The following is a 20,384-nucleotide window of genomic DNA, read 5'->3' as shown; positions in this document are numbered from 1 at the left end:
GTGCAATAAAGGCATTTTACTATGCTCAGACATTGTCATTCTTACTCTGCTATGAGCTTTTTGATCCCTATACTGAGTTGAAAAGTCATAGAATCTAATCATATCACTTATTATGAGTGCGATTCTAGAGAAATCACTCATCCTTTCTGGGCCTCAGTTTCCTCATCATACAATGCAATCCAGTCCAATCCAACAAACATTTATTCAATACCTACTAAGTGTAAGGCACTGGGTTGGACCCTGTAAAAGTAAGAAAAAAAAGTTTCTACCCTCAAGAGGTTTATATACTACTAGGGAGATATAACACATACATTGATAAGAACATGCAACATAATGAAGGGATTGGACTAGACCTCTATAGTGGTCATTTCCAAATGAATTTATTGATGGCATATAAAATATAGCATGTCCAAAAATAAACCCAGAAACTTCCCTTTTCAAATCGATTTCTAAGTTTCCAGTTTCTTCCACTTTTTCCGTAAGCTTGAAACTGGAAAGCTGTCATTCAGTCTTCTCTGTCTGTCTCTCAATCTTCACATCCAATCAGCTTCCAAGTCCCGGTGATTCTTTGTCCTGCATGCATTTACTTCCATTTAGACTACTACAGTTGTTCACTTATATTCTTCCCATTTCTAGTTCTCCAGGCCCCTCTATGTCCTATACAACACCATAACAATTCTGCACCTATTTGTCCTACACAGAATAATTCTTAATGCTTAGAAACCCTGTTGTCAGCATTCCCTGCTCAGAAACCTTCAACTCCCCCCATTTTTCTCAATGCCAACTGTATATGGTTCTTAGTTCTTAGCTAGGAATCCAAGACTCTTCCCAATCAGTCCTCAATATGCCTTTTAAGGCTTACTTCCCACAAGCTATTTTTTGCAGTTTAAGTTGTAGTGGATGGAGATCTGTCCTAGAATTCAGTAGGGAATGAGTTCAAATCTTGCTTCAATTACCTGCTGGCTATATGACCTTAGATACATCACTTAACTTCTCAGTGTTCTACATAACTTTCAGAGAAGATGAGTTGCAGAGATGGTATAGACCTACATTGTTAGTTAAGATTTCTTCACTTGAAAATGTCCTATGACACTGACATCACAGTTTTAGTCCTCATTACTCTTAATTTTTGAGAAAGACAAAATCTCTGCTGTTCCTGCTCAGGCTCTTGTGCTTCTCCATCACCATACCTATGATGGCGCTATTCATTTCTTGATATACTTTTCCTTATATCTGTGCCTGATGAAATTTTGTTACCTATTCAAGGCAAAATTCAAATGCTAATACAAAGTCTTCTCTATATGATCTCTTCTTCAGAATACTCATTTAACACTACTTATTCTTATAATGCTCGCTACTTCTGTTTGGTGAATGTATCATATTCTGCATTGCAATTTAAGCATAAGACACACATTTGTGTATGTACACTTAATTCATCTTCCCTACTTAATGGTATGTTTTGTTTATCAGGGTCAACATGCTATTCACTTTTTTATTGAATTTTGTTGTTAATAATTAATGTGCTAAATGAAAAAAAATAATTAATATAGGAACATTCATCATCTAAATAAAAATATGGGAACCTATAAACTAAAGCTTCTCAAGAGACCAATCTGGAAGGCACATAGATTTAAACTGATATTCCTTTCTCCTCACAACTTTTGTTAAAATAGTGAGAAATATTTACAATGTTATCACAGAGGCAGTGTGTTGTAATGGATCAAGGACTGACCTCAAAACCAAGAAGACTTGAGTTCATCATCTCACCTCTGATGCATACTGCCTGTGTCATCCTGGGAAAATCATCAAATCTGAGTGTTCTCAGCAACCATCTCAGAAAGTAAGTTGCAAAAAAGGTGCTAACATTTATAAATAAAAGGAATTTCAGGTATGGAGCTAACATGGTAGAGTATGGGAAGCACTATAACTGAGCTCTCCCTTCCAAACAAAGTTAAAATAATACCTCAAATTGAATTCTGGAGCACCAGAGGAAAAAAAGGTCAGGATGAAACAACTGCCCAGCTCAAGACAATTTAGGAGATTAGAAAGAGAGGTCTGTGGCACTGCAGTAGGCTCAGGCCTAGAGCCCACATGATGGCAACACTGAAGTGGACCTTGGACATGGCAATGGTAGCAGCACCAACTTTAGGAGCTCTTGAACAAGACATGGTAAGGGGATCATAAAAATGGTGAGAAAGAGATTACAGGGGACCCCTACCATAGCAGTAGGCATAACACAAGGCACTATTTGGTAGTTCCATTGTCTATACCCACTTCCAGATCAGTTCCAGGGTGGAGAGGAGTGCTTGCTGACGCAAAGAATTGGATGCCCTGAGAAGTAGCATCCTTCACAATCACAAGGAATCAGAAACCTTGAGAAACAGAATGATTTTGTCACAAGAGAGCAATGGTCACACTTCTCCCCATATAACATCACCTTAGAAGCACTGAAAGCATTCAAAGCCTGATGACTGATTCTGAAAACAGTAGAACAAAAACGTCTGAAGTTTGGAACTGTTCCATCCTGACATGCTAGGGAACAGAGTCTGACTTCAATATAAAGTTCAAGGTCAAGAACTGAGATGAAAAATGAACAAACAACAAAAATAGGACCTGACTGGGAAAAGCTATTATGGTGACAGGAAAGGTCAAGACACAAACTCACAAGAAGATAATGATGTCAAAATAGCTACATGCAAAGCCTCAAAGAAAAATATGAATTTGACACAAGCCCAGTGAGAATTCCTGGAAGAGTTAAAAATAAAAGACTTTAAAAATCAAATAAAAGAGGTAGAGCAAAAATTGGTAAAAGAAATGATAATGATGGAAGAAAATTATGAAAAGATAATTAACATCTCACTAAAAGAGGCACAAAAATACCAAAAAAAGAATACCTTAAAAGCAAAAATAAACCATCTAGAAAAAAGAGTAACAAAACTTCACTGATGAAAATAACACTTTAAAAAGCAGAATTAGTCGAATGGAAAAAGAGGTACAGAAACTCACTGAGGAATTGGACATGTGGAAGTTAATGGTTTTTATGAGATATCAAGTAGTAATAAAACAAAGTAAAAAGAATGAAAATAGAATAAAATATGAATTATCTACCAGAAAAAAAATTACTTGGAAGAAAGAGGAGAGATATTTTAAAAATTATTAAGTAGTCTGAAAGTCATTGATTTAAAAATAACCTAGCCATCATGTTTCAAGAAATTATAAAGAAGAATTCCTCTTATATCCTAGAATCAGAAGGTAAAATAGAAATTGAAAGAATCCACCAAACATCCTCAGAAATAGATTCCCAAATAAAAACTCCCGGGAATATTACAGGCAAATCCAAAAGGTCAGAGAAAATAATTCAAGCATCTAGAAAGAAACTATTCAAATAAAATGTACCACAGACAGACTCACACAAAATTTGGTAACTACCTTGTTAAAGAGCATAGGGTTCAAAATATGATATTTTGAAGGCAAAGGAACTAGTATTACAACCAAGAAAAATCTGCCCAGAAAAACTAAGTGTAATCCTTCAAGAGGTAAAAATGGATATTTAGTGACATAGAGGACGTTCAAATATTCCTGATCTAAAAAATAAAGCAAAATAGAGATGAATAGATAATTTGACTTCCAAATTTAAAATTTAAGAAAGCATTAAAAAGTAAACGAGAAACCACAAGGAACTCTATACTGTTCAACTACTTACATTTCTATATTCAAAGATGATTCATGTAACTATAAAAAAAACCTATTAACACAATTGGAAGGACTATATAGAGGGTTATAGGATTGAGGCAATTATGTTGGGATAATGTAAAAAAATGGATTCATTAGAAAGAGGGATACATTGGAAGAAGAGGGAAAAGAAAAGAATAATGAGAAAGTTTTTTCACATAGAAGAGATGCCCAAAGAACATCTTTTAGAGTGGAGGGGGAAATGGTATTTGGAGGGGGCCAATTCTGGAACCTCACACTCATCTGAGTTGGTTAAAAGGACTAAAAACACACATTAACACTCTTTTGGGTTTAGAAATTTACCTTACACAAGAGAGAAGTAAAAAGGGAAGGGGAAGAGAGAATAATAAAGGAAAGAGAGATTAAGAAAGAAGCAAAACAGACTTTTGGGGAGGGGTAGGACAAAAAAAAAAAGGATAAAATAGAAGAAAACAGAATGGAGGGAAATTCACAGTTGGGCTTCATAACTGTGAATGTGAATAGGATGAATTCACCCATAAAACAGAAGCAATTAGCAGAATGGATTAGACACCTGAATTCAATGATATGTTGTTTATAAGAAACAGACTTGAAAGAGAAACACATACAGTTAAAATTAGGGGCTGGAGCTGAATCTATTATGCTTCAGTTGAAGTAAAAAAAAAAAAAGTCAGAGGTAGCAATCATGATCTCAGACAAAGCATAAACAAAAATAGATGTAATTGGTGAAGTCCTGTGCAGAGCCCAGGGTGGAATGGCCAGGACATGGAGAGCATGTCAGGAGAGAAGCCTGCTGTGGCAAGGGCTCAGGTTTGAGTCTGACAAGGCACCTGCAGGGCTGCATGAGGGCTTCCAACATGGCTGTGGAGCACTGCATGGTCAAAGTGCTGGGGAGGGCAGGGCACTGATACTCACCTTGGCTAACAAGCAGAGCAGTGGCTAAGGGTCCATCTGGGGCAACTGGCATGCCACATGGAGGTGCTGGCTCTGGTCATAGTACTGCCCCTGGACAGAGGGTCTGAACCCCTGGTCAGACCAGCATCCCTTCATCCCATGGGCCTCATGATTCTTAGGCCATGGGCACAGCCTGGATCAGGAAGAACGGGATGATTCAGAAGTGAAGAGAGTCTCCAATGACTCAGTCACAGAAAACAGGCATCAGGTGAGGGCCGAGCTCCTTAAGCCCTTCCAGCCACCCCTCTCCTCCCCCAGAGTGTCTCTTTGAATGCCCCACCAGTCACTCACTGCAATAATCAGGGGAAATCGTGCCCCCAAACGTGTCCTGCTCTGGGGCCTCCATGGCTAACCAAAGGCACAACACAAGCCCCAGTGAATCAGTGAAGACCTCTGGCCAGCCAGAGAAGAGCCTCAGGAACACCAGCTTTGGGATAATCAATGCCTCATTCAACAACAAACGAAGATTCCAGCAGGTGGCCCCTCCCAAATCGCCATCCCCACCACTACCAGCCATCAGCAAGTGGAGCCTCGCAGGGAGTTGGTGAGATTCAAAAAGCTGTGGTGGAACCTGCAGGGCTTGGGTCCGTAAAGCACTCTTTGAGAAATGGGAACAAGATGCTGGCAAGGGCTGAGGAGAGTCACAGGCCAAGCTCAAATGCTCACAGAGCTTTGGTGTGGCCACTGCAACGAGCATCAAGCACATGCTTTGGGAATGGTGCTGCTCTAAGACCAATGGTTACTAGAACGTCGACCTTCAAAACTTGTCCTGTAGGTGAAGAGATGGCATGGCCTTCTGCACCCTCATCGAATCCTTCTTTCCAGAAACCTTTGACTATAACTCCTTGGACCCCAGTGAGAAGAACAAGAACTATGAGCTGGCCTTTGCCATGGCTGAGAACCTAGTCCAGTGCTACCGCTTCCTTTTTTGAGGTACACTGCATGATGGTGATGGATCACAAACCAGACTCCTTATGTGTCTTCACATATGTGCAGTGCCCTGTATGATCACTTAAGGTGCTTAGAGTGATGTCCTGGACCTGCATGCCTAAGGCTGTCCCAGAAGATCCTGCAGACCCTCTAGGTCAGTCCCTTCCATACATGGGGACAGCAATGATAGTGGCATTCCTGAACTGGAGCAGGAGGAGAAAGGATGCAGATATTGGTGTTATGAAATCACCCCCTTCCCCAGGAGAGTCCAGAATGGGAAAGGCTGAGGTGGCCCTTAGTTTTTCAGGGGCATTAGTACAAAGTGTCTTTATGGTGGTGTACCCCAGTCCAGCTGTGGAGCCTGCTGTGAATTCAATGTCAAAGCCCCCTCCACTGAGTGCCCAAGATGTGGCTGGGCTTCCCTCCCTGGGGGCCAGGGCTGGCGGGCTGGGGATGGCTGCTCTCTTTTTAGAGGGCTACTACAGATGTTTATGAGGTGATATGACCTCTGTTGATGCCTGTCTGTACATAAAAAATGTACCCCCAGGCTCAAAAAAAAAAGCTCTAATTTAAAACGATAAACAGCAAGCTGCATCTTGCTAAAATGAACTATAGACAATGAAGAAATAATAATAGTAAACATTTATGCACCAAATGTCATAGCTTCCAAGAGTTGGAAGTTGGTTGGATGTGAGGATTGAAAGACAGAGAAGATTAAGAATGCCTTTCCAGTTTAAAACTTATGGGAGAAAAGTATGAACAAAGGGGGTGCCTCTAAAAGACTTCAGAAACTTAGGAATTGATTTGAGACTGTGGGAAGCTTCTGGGTTTAGTTTTTGACGTGTTCTATTTGATGTGCATCAGAAAGTCCATCTGAAAATGACTAAGATATAGTTGGGATTGTGAAAATGAAGTATCAGAGGATCCATGATTAAAAAAAAATGCTATTGGAGGCAGTGTCAAAATGGTGGAGTAGAAGGACACACCTCTAACAACTCTCTCCCCACAACCCATAAAATACCTGTAAAAAATGACTTTAAACAAATTCTAGAACAGCAAAAGCCACAAAATGACAGTGAAAGAAATTTCCAGCCTAAGGCAGCCTGGAAGGCCGACAGGAAAGGTCTATCACACCAGATTCAGAGCAGAGAGCAGCCCAGCCTTGGCCTCCACATGGGGGGGACTGGACTAGAGCAGGCTTCAAGGCAACACCAGTAGTAGCAGCGATTCTCAGATTCCTTAACCCACAAATGCCAAAGGCAGCTTCAAAGGTCAATGAGAAAGCTCTTTCACCTGGGTGAGAAGGTAAAGCAGTGGTCTAGCCCCAGCCCTAAGCAGTAGCAGCTTCTGTTGTTGGAGCCCTGGCCTAAAGACCCTGGGGAAATCAGCTGCTGATCTGCATGCCAGCCCTGAGTGGCAACCCTGGGGTGAGGAGGAGGACTGGCTAGTGTGGTAGAGCTGGTGGAGGCTCGGTAGAGGGAATTCTACTGGCAGATCCTGGGCAGAAAATAGTGCTTGTAGTTGCTCCCAGACCAGAGTGTAGGTCAGGAGAGGGATAAATTCCTCTCCCTTGATTATGCTATGTTGAGGAACTGAGAACTTACAGGTCCCCAGAGTATACCTTCCTCTTGACGAAGAACTCCAAAGTCAAGTAACTGGCTGGGGAAAATGCCCCAAAAAAGGAAAAAGAATAACACCATAGAAGGTTATTTTCTTGGTAAGCAGGTATTTTCTTCCACCCTTTCAGATGAAGAAGAACTATTCATACCACCAGAGGAAGACCTAAAAGTCAAAGCTTCTACATACAAAGCCTCCAAAATAAATATGCTATGGTCTCAGGGATGAAAGAGCTCAAAAAGAATTTGAAAATCAAGTAAGAGAGGTGGGTGAAAAATTGGGAAGAGAAATGAGAGCAATGCAAGAAAATCACGAAAAGTGAGTCAATAGCTTGCTAAAGGAGACCCCAAAAATGGTGAAGAAATTAACAACTTTAAAAATAGACCATCTCAAATGGCAAAAGAGGCCCAAAAAACCAATGAGAAGAAGAATGGTTTAAAAAACAGAATTAGCCAGATGGAAAAGGAGGTTCAAAAGCTCACTGAAGAAAATAGTTCTTTAAAAATTAGAATGGAAGAGATGGAAGCTAATGACTTTATGAGAAATAACAAAACAAAAACCAAAAGAATGAAAAAATAGAAGACAATGTGAAATATCCTATTAGAAAAACAACTGACCTGGAAAGTAGATCCAGGAAAGACAGTTTTAAAATTATTGGACTACCTGAAAGCCATGATCAGAAAAAGAGCCTAGATATCATCTTTCATGAAATTATTAAGGAAAATTCCCCTGATATTCTGGAAGCAGAGGGTAAAATAAACATTAAAAGAATTCATTGATCACCTCCTGAAAGAGTTTCAAAAAGAAAAACTTGGAATACTGTTCCAAGGTCAAGGAGAAAATATTGCAAGCAGCCTGAAAGAAATAATTTGAGTATTGTGAAAATACAATCAGCACAACACAGGATTTGGCAGCTTCTACATTAAGGGATCAAAAGGCTTGGAATATGATCAAGAAGTCAAAGGAACTGAGATTAAAACCATGAATCACCTACCCAGCAAAACTGAGTATAATACTTCAAGGGGAAAAATGGTAGTTCAGAGAAATAGAAGACTTTTAAGAATTCCTAGCAAAAAGACCAGATCTGAATAGAAAAATCTGACTTTCAAACACAAGAATCAAGAGAAGCATGAAAAAGTAAACTGGAAAGAGAAATCATAAGGGATTTACTAAAGTTGAACTGTTTACATTCCTACATGGAAAAATAATATTTGTAACTCGTGAAGCTTTTCTCAGTGTTTAGGTAGTTGGAGGGATCACACACACACACACACACACACACACACAGAGCACAAGGTGAGTAGAATAGGAATGGATGATATGTAAAAAAGTAAAATTAAGGAGTGAGAGAGGAATATAATAGGAGGAGAAAGGGAGAAATGAAATGGGCCAAATTATCTCTCATAAAAAAGGTAAGAAAAAGCTTTTTCAATGGAGTGAAAAGGGGGGAGGTGAGAAGGAAAAAGTTAAGCTTACTCTCATCACATATGGTTTAAGGAGGGAATAACATGCACACTCAATTTGGTATGAAAATTTATCTTACACTACAGGAAAGCAGAGGAGAAGGGGATAAATGGAAGTTGAGGGGGATGATAGAAGGGAGCACAAATGAGGGGGGGGGCATAATTAGAAGTGAACACTTTTGGGGAGGGGTAAGGTCAAAAGAGAGACCAGAATAAATGGCGGGGAGGAGCAGGATAAGATGGAGGGAAATATAGTCTTTTATGGCATGACTATTATGGAAGTCTTTATCAAAACTACACATGTAGCCTATATTGAATTGCTTGCCTTCTCACTGGAGTTGGGTGTGGAGGGAGGAAGGGAAAGAAGTTGAAACTCAAAGTTTTAGGAATGAATGTTGAGAATTGTTTTTGCATGTAACTGGGAAATAAGAAATACAGGTAATGGGGTATAGAAATCTATCTTGCCCTACAAGAAAAGAGAGAAGATGGGGATAAGGGAAGGGAAGAGTGTGATAGAAAGGAGGGTGGAAGGGGTAATCAGAATGCACAGTGTTTTGGGGTGGGGGAAGGGGAGAGATGAGAAAATTTGAAACTCAAAATCTTGTGGAAATGAATGTTGAAAACTAAAAATAAATAAAATGGAAAAAATGCTGTTCACCTTCAGAAATGGTTCTGATTAAATCTAAGTACAGGTTTAAGCATATGTTTTTCACTTTCTATATGCTTCTTCACTAATATGTGAGGAAAATAAGAATTTTCTTATCTGAGAGTTCCCTATACCAAAGTATTTAAAAGGGTCATCCTATCCATAAGGGAAATGTGCAAGAGTCCATGTAATATTACATTTACATGTGCTTCACTTCAGAGGAACAGTCCAAATTTGTAGTTCACCTTGCCAAAGATCATTTAATATTAAAAATTAGTTAAGAATGTGGCTATGGGAAGTGTGAGGAAAGAGAATAAGGCAATGGAGAGCAAAGTGAACGAGAGCCATATATGGCTCCTGCCATCTGTCTTTTATTTTGGAGGGCAATCACAAAAATTCTTTAAGCAGTGTCAGCTTTGTGGTGGGTTAAGGATATTGATATAACCTTGCCAACAACTATGATTAGAAGGAAGCGAAGAAAGGGGAAGACAAAAGTGAAGATGAATTGCAATTTTACAGTGCCTTAACATCATTTACACTTTACAAAACACTTCAGAGAAAAGTGATTCTGAAGAGGATTTGAATATCTGATTTGATAATAGAGGGGTCTATATGGGAGAAGGAATCAGATTATATGATTTTGCAAAGTTCTCTTGACTGAAAGTTTCTGTAATTTTATTATAGCATGTTTCTTTGGGCTCCTTCTTTAAGTGTTATAACTCTGGTTGCATCCTCAGAGGATACCTGTGGTTCTGTACTCCTAGCATTATAATTCATAAACCCCAACTAATATTCATTTTATTAATTAATAGTAGGCATAATTAACTTTTTAATATTTTTATTCTTTAATTCATTTGTTTTTAGTTTTCAACATCCATTTCCACATGATTTTGAATTTCAGATTTTCTTCCCAAATCTGCCCTCCCTCACTCTGATATGGCATGCATTTTGTTTACCTTATTGACCAGTCTGCCTTCCCTTTTATCGCCCCTCATACCCTTCACTCTTACTTTCTTATAGGGCACTATAGATTTCTATATCCCATTGCCTGTATATCATTTCCCAGTAGCATGTAAAAACAATTTATCACATTTGTTTTTAAAACTTTGATTTCCAAATTTTCATCCTTCTTCCCTCTCCATCCATGCTCATTAAGAAGGCAAGCCATTCAATATTGGTTATGCATGTGTATAGTTATGCAAAACACTTCGATAATAGTCATGTTGTGAAAGACTAACTATATTTCCCTCCATCCTATCCTGCTCCCCACTTACTGTATTTTCAGTTTTGACCTTATCCCTTTTTGAAAGTGTTTGATTATGACTACCTCCTTCCTCAATCTGCCCTCCCTTCTATCATTCCCCATCCCCTTCCCCTTATTTTCCTGTAGTGCAAGATACCCATGAGTGTGTATGTTATTCGCTCCTTAAGCCAAATCTGATGAGAGAAACGTTCACTCATTCCATCTTACCTCTCCCCTCTTCCTCTCCTTTGTGAAACTTTTTTCTTGCCTCTTTAAGGTGAGATAATCTACCCCATTCTATCTCTCCCTTTCTCCTCCCAATATATTCCTCTCACCCCTTAATTTTATTTTTTTAAATATCATTCCTTCATATCAAACTCACCCTGTGCACTCTCTCTCTCTCTCTCTCTCTTTCTCTCTCTCTTTCTTTTTTCCTCCAACTAACCTAATAGTAAGCAAGGTCTTATGAGTTATAAATAAGAATACAAACAGTTCAACTTTAATAAGTCCCTTATGACCTCATTTTCTTGTTTACCTTTTTTCATGCTTCTCTTGATTCTTATATCTGAAAGTCAAAATTTCTATTCAACTCTGGTCTTTTCAGCCAGAATACCTGCTCTATTTCCATGAAATTCAGTTTTTCCCCTGAAGTATTATATTCAGTTTTGCTGGGTAGGTAATTCTTGGTTTTAATCCTAGCTCCTCTAACCTCTGGAATATCATATTACATGTCCTTTTATCCCTTATGTAGAAGCTGCTGGATCTTATGTTTTTCTGATTCCATTTCCACAATACTTAAATTGTTTCTTTCTGGCTGCTTGCAACATTTTCACCTTGACCTGAGCTCTGGAATCTGGCTAAAATATTCCTAGGACTTTCTGTTTTGGCATCTTTTCCAAGAGATTATCAGTGGATTCTTTTAATTTCTATTTTACTCTCTGGTACTGTAATATCACGGCAGTTTTCCTTGAAACTTTCTTGAAAGATGATGTCTACGTTCTTTTTTTGATCATGGCTTTCAGGTACTCCAATAATTTTTAAATTATCTCTCCTGGAGCTATTTTTCAGGTCAGTGCTTTTTCAAATAAGATATTTCACATTATCTTCTATTTTTCCTTCTTTTGGTTCTCTTTTATAATTTCTTGATTTCTCATAAAGTCATTAGCTTAAATTTGCTCCATTCTAATATGGCCTGTGACCAATTCATATTTTTCTTTCAGGCTTTTAATGGAGGTGCTTTGACTTTGCTGTCTTCTTCTGGTTATATGTTGTCATCCTCTTTGTTACCAAAGTAAGATTCTGTAGTCATAAGTTTGTTTGTGTGTTGTTTACTGATTTTCTCAGCCAGATACAGACCTCTCTGTTGAGGTAGGACTCTGCTTCAAGTGGGGGTCAGGTTCAGGGTGGAATTGGGGCTACTATTCCAGGTTTGAGGGATTTTGTATTTTGTTGAAGGTCTTTGCATAAACCCCCTGAGGGAACTGAGCCTGAGAGGCGGCCCTGCCCTGACCTGAGCACCTGAACTTGATCTCACACTGAACAGCAGACCCACCCCCACACAAAGCCCTGAGGCTGGGAAGCAGCATTTGATTCTCAGACCCCAAGTGCTGGCTGGGCGGATCTGGAGGCAAAGTGGGTGTGAAGAGAATATTCAGAAGTCAAGTCACGGGCTGGGAAAATGCCCAGAAAAGGGAAAAGAAATAAGACTATAGAAGGTCATTTTCTTGGTGAACAAGCATTTCCTCCCTTCCTTTCTGATGAGGAAGAACAATGCTTACCATCAGGGAAAGACACAGAAGTCAAGGCTTCTGTATCCCAGCCCACTCAATGGGCTGAGGCCATGGAAGAGCTCAAAAAGGATTTTGAAAATCAAGTTAGAGAGGTGGAGGAAAAGCTGGGAAGAGCGATGAGAGACATTCAAGCGAAGCATGAACAGCAGGTCAGCACCCTGCTAAAGGAGAGCCAAAAAAATGCTGAAGAAAATAATGCCTTGAAAATGGACTAACTCAATTGGCAAAAGAAGTTCAAAAAGCCAATGAGGAGAAGAATGCTTTCAAAAGCAGAATTAACCAAATGGAAAAGGAGGTTCAAAAGTTCACTGAAGAAAATAGTTCTTTCAAAATTAGAATGGAACAGATGGAGGCTAATGACTTTATGAGAAACCAAGAAAACACAAAACAAAACCAAAAGAATGAAAAAATGGAAGATAATGTGAAATATCTCATTGGAAAAACTGACCTGGAAAATAGATCCAGGAGAGACAATTTAAAATTTATGGGCCTACCTGAATGCCATGATCAAAAACAGAGCCTAGACATCATCTTTCCCGAAATTATCAGGGACAACTGCCCTGAGATTCTAGAACCAGAGGGCAAAATAAATATTCAAGGAATCCACAGAACACCGCCTGAAAGAGATCCAAAAAGAGAAACTCCTAGGAACATTGTGGCCAAATTCCAGAGTTCCCAGGTCAAGGAGAAAATATTGCAGGCAGCTAGAAAGAAACAATTCAAGTATTGTGGAAATACAATCAGGATAACACAAGATCTAGCAGCTTCTACATTAAGGGATCGAAGGGTATGGAATAGGATATTCCAGAAGTCAAAGGAACTAGGACTAAAACCAAGAATCACCTACCCATCAAAACTGAGTATAATACTTCAGGGGAAAAATTGGTCTTTCAATGAAATAGAGGACTTTCAAGCATTCTTGATGAAAAGACCAGAGCTGAAAAGAAAATTTGACTTTCAAACACAAGAACGAAGAGAAGCATGAAAAGGTGAACAGCAAAGAGAAGTCATAAGGGACTTACTAAAGTTGAACTGTTTACATTCCTACATGGAAAGACAATATTTGTAACTCTTGAAACTTTTCAGTATCTGGGTACTGGGTGGGATTACACACACACACACACACATACACACATAGAGACAGAGTGGACAGAATGATTTGAAGAAGATGGGATCATATCTTAAAAAAATGAAATCAAGCAGTGAGAGAGAAATATACTGGGAAGAGAAAGGGAGAAATGGAATGGGGCAAATTACCTCTCATAAAAGAGGCAAGCAAAAGACTTATTAGTGGAGGGATAAAGAGGGGAGGGGAGAGAAAAACATGAAGATTACTCTCATCACATTCCACTAAAGGAAGGAATAAAATGCACACTCATTTTGGTATGAAAACCTATCTTACAATACAGGAAAGTGGGGGATAAGGGGATAAGCAGGGTGGGGGGGGATGATGGAAGGGAGGGCATGGGGAGGACAGAGCAATTTGAGGTCGACACTCATGGGGAGGGACAGGATCAAAGAGAGAATAGAAGTAATGGGGGACAGGATAGGATGGAATGAAATATAGTTAGTCTTATACAACACGACTATTATGGAAGTCACTTGCAAAACTACACAGATTTGTCCTATATTGAATTGCTTGCCTTCCAAAGGGAAGGGGGTGGAGGGAGGGAGGTAAAGAAGTTGAAACTCAAAGTTTTAAGAACAACTGTCGAGTACTGTTCTTGCCACTAGGAAATAAGAATTATAGGTAAAGGGGTATAGAAAGTTATCTGGCCCTACAGGACAAAAGAGAATATGAATACAAGGGCAGATAGGGATGATAGAAGAGAGAGCAGACTGCTGATAGGAGCAATTAGAATGCTTGGTGTTTTGGGGTGGGGGGAGGGGACAAAAGGGGAGAAAATTTGGAACCCAGAATTTTGTTAAAATGAATGTTAAAAGTTAAATAAATAAATTTAAAAAAATACTTACTATATGTAAGAGGTTGACCTTGGTTTTAGGAATGGATATACAAAGGCAAAAGGAAAAAAAATAAGATTGGCCCTCAAATAGCTTTCATTCTCCTTTAAGTAAGTATGTTCATAATTACTTAAATATATACATAATAACTAGAGGAAATAAAAAAAAAAAAAAAAACAAATAGCCAATCAGGAAAAGCTTCCCAGGAAGTGACAAGTTGAACCTTGAAGTAATATAGGAATTCTAAAAGGTACAGTCATGGAGATGACACATTTAATTCATAGGAAGCAGTCTATGAAAATTAGGGGGCAAGATGCAGAATTGTGAAAACTTAAGTAGAACAGTTTGAAAAATAAAGAGATGCTGATTGGTTGTCCTTCATTCCTGAAGAGGGATCACTATGTTGGGGTCAGGTATAATATATCCAATTGTGGCTGATGAGACCAATACAAGCTCAGAAGGCTCTGCCACAAGTGGGACACAAATAGTCCACGTGAACATTGGGAATAAAGATGCCTCAAAATTTGTACAGCTCACATTTCTTTTTAGGTACTGAAATTCTGCTTTGTTCATACAGCTTTGTATCTTCTTTGATGTGGGCATACCATGCTGTGCCATTTTCTCCCATGTCTTGTAATCAATTCCAGAATTCTTCAGAGAGATCTTGAGAGTATCCTTATATGGCTTCTTCTGACCTCAATGTGAGCATTTGCTTTTTATGAGTTCTCCATGTCTTTTAGGCAACTGTATATTTGTCGTTTGAATAACATGTCCAGCCAATTGAATTTGTGCTCTCTGAAGACAAGTTTGAATGGTTGCCAGTTCTGTTAGAGCTTGGTTTTGCCATTGACCCAGATGGGTTTCTTTGCTGCCTACCATGTGTGTTCATTGAGAAACTGGTTTATAGTAGCAAAGAGGTCAAGCCTTGTATGAAGAACTTGAGTTCCATTAATGATCAGTAACCAGAAGTTTAGACTGAAGCTGAAAATTGCATCCCCTAGACTCATAACATTTAAGAAACTAGATAGATATAATTCTAGTCCAGTACCACCTCACTCTAAGGAGAACAGGCTGACCAAGCTTCTGGCTCCAATCTCTTGCGTCCTCTCCTAGCAGGAAAATAAAATCTTCCTTGGAGAAGATGGAGGCAGGAGAGGTAAGACATGACTTATTCTATCACAGAAAAACACCCATCCCCCTGATACTACTTGTGAGAGAACGACTTCAATTGAGAGGGATGGCTCAAATTTACTTAAGTTATATTCATAGATGGGGCATATTTCTGAGCTGTTACTAATGAGTTTTATTTTTCTTTGTGTAAAAGTAAAAAACAAATCTGCTAGGGTCAGAGTCCAAAGACTAGAAACCAGAACACCCTAGAATTATTTAAGAATAGGGACAGATTAGTAAGAGCCTGAATTTATATTTCTAGCTGTCTATTGGTACATTTATATCCTCGGGTGTCTGTATTTTGGCATTATTTAACTGGATAAAAGTTCTATCCAGCAGTGAAAACACCCCTGACAGGGTAATGTTCATTTAAATAAACAGTCTTTAATGAGATCTGTTATTACCTGCTATTTTGTCATGCCTCAACATGCTGTCCTGAGTCTAATGTTTCTTAATGCAATCATAAATCTTTTTAGCCTAATCTGTTTCAGAAAATTTGAGCTAATGTCTCTCATACTTCATAGTAAATTACAACCAATATTGCCACCTGTGGTTGAACTGCAATTTGTCCTGGATGAAAGATAAATACTACACAACCATTGACTAATTTTGAGAATATATTCTTCTCATTTTAAAATAGGTTGTATCTATATAATTCATTGATAGCTCTATATTAAAGAGAAGTATTTTGAGTACTTTGCTTGCCTAACAATAATAATTACTGCTGGGCTGAGGCTGACTGGGCCAATTTTCCCCTCCCTTTCCACTAAGGGGCCCCTCTGCTCCGCACATAATCCAGACAGGGCTCAGTCCTAGAGAAGGCTGACCACCTAGAAGGAGGGCTAAACTCCTTTTTTTACTAGCATTAGGTCTCCCACCCGAGTGCTCCAAGGAAAAATTCCTGAAGCATCAGGTTTTAGCTTATGTCTAGTAACATAAATTGAAAGAAAAACAACCACAAAACAATCAGAAATGAATGAGGCTAATTTACAAAGAACAAGTTTGGTATTAAAGAAGATGCTCCTGTCTTACTCTTTTGCAGAAGTGGGAGCTTCAAAGGTGTGAAACTTTGCATCTACTTTCAGACTTTTTCTATGTGTTGATTTGTCTTGCTGATTCACTTTTTCTTTACTAAAGACAGAAAATGTCAAGAAAACTTGTAAAGCAAAAGTCCCAAATATACTTCTCCCCAAAGATATCTCTTTCTCTCTCTACCTGCCTCTCTCCCTCCCAAGAACAAAGCATTCAGGAAAAAAAAAAAAAAGAACTATTCACCTGAGAATGGAAGTATGGGATAAAATTTCAGGTACAATTGACAGAGACTGAGAAAATAAAGATAGAGATAGACTGATAATCAACTGTAGGCTTATAGATCTGTAAGTTCTATGTAGATATCTACCAATTTATATAGAGATATAGGTGTATATCTATACAGATATATCAATCTTTAGATCTTTCTATGGATCAATATGTCTCTTTAGGTATCTATATCTGCATATAGATAAATGCATATCACCATCTATAGAAAAATATATATTTATAGCACATATTATACATATACATACATATATATATACACACATATATATGTATATATATATATATACATCTCTCTCTCTCTCTCACACACACACACACTTACACACACACACACACACGCACACACACACACACACCTATCTAAACTATATCTTGAATTTCTGGCCCATACGTCCATTCTCAGCTTCCTGTTGGAATTTTCTTCCTGGATGTTTTGACATTTTTTCAACCTAAGCACACCTAATATTAAGTTCATCTACAAAGAGCAATGTGAGGTTATTAGTAAAGGATGAGGGGGAGAGGAGAGAGAAAAAAGGGAGAAATAGAAGTAGAACAAAGATAAGGATAAAAAAAAGAGGAGGAAGAGAAGCTCCTTGAGCAAATTTCTAAGATTATAAATTAATTATGTGTGTGCTTGCTTTTGTAAGTGTTTGAGAATTTTGTGGAAAAATAAAACACAGAGAGAGGAATAAGATCTGTGATTTCACTGCCATTGGGAGCATCCAATTAGGAACTTTCTCTACCATTGCAATTTGACACTTTCTCTGGAGCTTCTAATCGTAAAGAGTTACCTAGAGCACTAGGAGGTTAAGATACTTGCCATGTACTTTGAAAATATATTTATTTTGTTCTGAATTTAAGAAACAAGTATTTGCATGACACAGTAGAATAGAAAAAAAAACATGGTAGGTCACATAGCACATACAGCTGAGAGGTAGGATTTGAATCCAGGTGTTCCTGGTCTGAAGGACAGCTCACTCTCCATTATATCACTCTGCTTCTCATTGTCTGAAAAATTGCTTATTAAAATACTCGTAAATAAATAAAATTAAACTTACAACTCTCCCCTTTCCCTTTTAAATCACCTCTCTCTCTTGACTTTCCTATTTCTGTCAATAGCACTATCATTTCTTCAGTCACTTAGGTTCATAGACTCAGTCATCATTTATTTTTCTTTCTCTTACTCCTTGGTGCTTAACACAGTGTCTTACAAATAATAAATATTCAATAGATGTTTGATGATGATGATAATGGCAATGATGATAAGATGATGGATATAAGGCCTGCCACCAGATGGTCTGAAAATAATCAATCACTGGGTCTTGTTGATACTTTCTTCATGAAGCATGCATCCCTTCCTTTTGATTCCCATTGCCACCTGCCTATTTCAGACCATATTTACCTCCTACTTGGACTATGACAGTTGTGGAAATGCTCTCCCTGCTACTAGTCTCTCTCTCTTCACATAAAAATGCAAACTGTGCTGTGAGACTATTTTATTTTTCCCAAGACATGGTTTATGGCATGGTTAAATTCTTTTATCTCTTCTAGATCTTCCAGATCAAAATCTGTGATCCAGTCCACTTTCACATGGGACCACAAGGTAGGCTGACCTAGATTCAAAGTACTTTATAGCTCCAGATCTACTCAAAACCATAACCCATGAGTCCCCAAAGATATAGTTCTCTTTTCTAGTAAGAAAGTATAAGTTCAAATCAAAGCCATTTAAAAGAAGCAGGAAAAGTTATAATAGAACGTTTCCTCAGTATGTGTTGGCTAAACTCTCCCACTGGATATTTACATTTTCAGCAGAAAAAAATGAGCACAACTGTGGAACACATATGGAGAAATCTGTAGATCACATTCGTGATTAGAGGATATATACTTAGGGAAAACATTTAACCAGGACATACATGTAGTGGAAACCCTACATTACTATACAGCTACCCAAATCTTTTGGTGACTCCATTACACTTATCCCACTTAGTTTTGTCCCCCAATGTCTTACATGTCATGTAGTCTCTGCCAAGTAGATGGACATGGAGTACTACCACTCCCTGCTCATGTGCCCTATGTTGATCCTGTGTTTGTGGCAATCATATCTTTCTGGAGGAGGCGCTTGTGTTTCTCTTCTTACAGCTAATGAATATACTGTAATCCTTACCTAGGCTACAGCCTCTTTGCCATAAAGAGGAGAGTGGACTCTATCTATCATCTCTCTTTTGGTTTGGATCACAGAGGCTTAAACTTTAACTCTTTCAGGGTGTCAGAACCCTCCCATACCCAGTATCAGACTAGGCAAAACACTTAAGTGCTTTTTCTTTATATAAGCAGAGTGTGTGTTTCCAGAAAGTTGGCTGTGGTAAGCTTCCTTTCTCTCTAGAGATCTTCCAAGGCTAATTGGATCTGATTCATGGCCCAAATCCCTGACAATCTTTCTGATCTTGCAAATAAATGGGAAGACAGCAAGCAATGGCATAAAACAACATGGCATTTAAGGGCGTACACTAAGAAATCAGAACTTATGCCAAGTAGGCATCTTGTTAATAGCCCTGCCATAGCTTCCCTTCCTAGTCATTAGTCAGTCAGTCAGTCAAAAAATATTTACCAAGCTCCTACTCTGTAAGGGGCAATGTGATAAGTACTGGAATCTTTCAGACCAGTACCTCCAGAAATATACAATATTCCAAGGACCTTCCAAATGCAGGGGAGGCTAGTTTTTTCTTTAAAGTGTCTTGGAATAGTCCTTGAGATTGTATGTCACAGTCGCTATACCTTTGCTTTTGCCATTTGCCTTGCCTTGAATGCATTCTTATCTCCTCTTTTCTTATTTATAGAAATTCTCTGTCCAAAGTTACCAAAGAACTCATAATTACCAAATCTAATTATTTTTTCGCAGTCCTTATCCTCTTTCACCTCTCTGCAAACATTGACACTGTTCATCCTTCTCTTTCATACTCTTTTTTCTCTATGTTTTTATGACCCTCCTCTATCCTGGTTCTTCTCTTGCCTAATTATTATCAATCTTCCTTGCTGGATCTTTACCCAGTTCATACCAGATAAATACGAGTATCCCCCAAATTTGTCATGGGTCATGTTCTCTTTGCTTTCTCTCCTATTTCCCTTGGCAACATCATCAATTCCCATGTATCTAATTATAACCCCAAAGGTGATGGTTCTCAGGTCAATCTACTCTTCTTAACCTTTCTCCTAACCTCTATCTGAAACTTCTTATTGGACATCTCAAACTGTATGTTTTACAGACATCTTAAATGCCATATGTCCAAAACTGAATTCATTATTTCCTCCTCCCAATCTCCTCTTCACTACTTTCGTATTACTGTCGAGGTCGTGATCATCCAACAAATAAATCATATCCACAGCCTAGATGTTATTCTCAGCTTTTCTCTCTCTAATACTTTACATTCAATCAGTTGTCAAGTCCTGTTATTTTTACCTTCATCCTTTGTCATATCTCTTGTGCATCCCCTTCTTTCTTTTGACACTGTTATCAGTCCAGTGCAGGACTTTATCACCTTAGGCTTCCCTCTTGTCTATGTATCCTTCATGATAATTTT

The 20,384-nt window shown here is 38.5% G+C and overlaps 1 pseudogene; it reads left to right on the top strand.

Annotated features, from left to right (window-relative positions):
- The first annotated feature begins 5,009 nt into the window (after nt 1-5,009).
- LOC140523040 (smoothelin-like protein 2 pseudogene) lies at nt 5,010-5,695 on the top strand (annotated as a pseudogene).
- The last annotated feature ends 14,689 nt before the right edge of the window (nt 5,696-20,384 follow it).

Source organism: Notamacropus eugenii, chromosome 2, assembly GCF_028372415.1.
Source record: "Notamacropus eugenii isolate mMacEug1 chromosome 2, mMacEug1.pri_v2, whole genome shotgun sequence".
In the NCBI taxonomy this organism is placed as follows: Eukaryota; Metazoa; Chordata; class Mammalia; order Diprotodontia; family Macropodidae; genus Notamacropus; species Notamacropus eugenii.
This window is presented reverse-complemented; position numbering and strand designations above follow the sequence as displayed.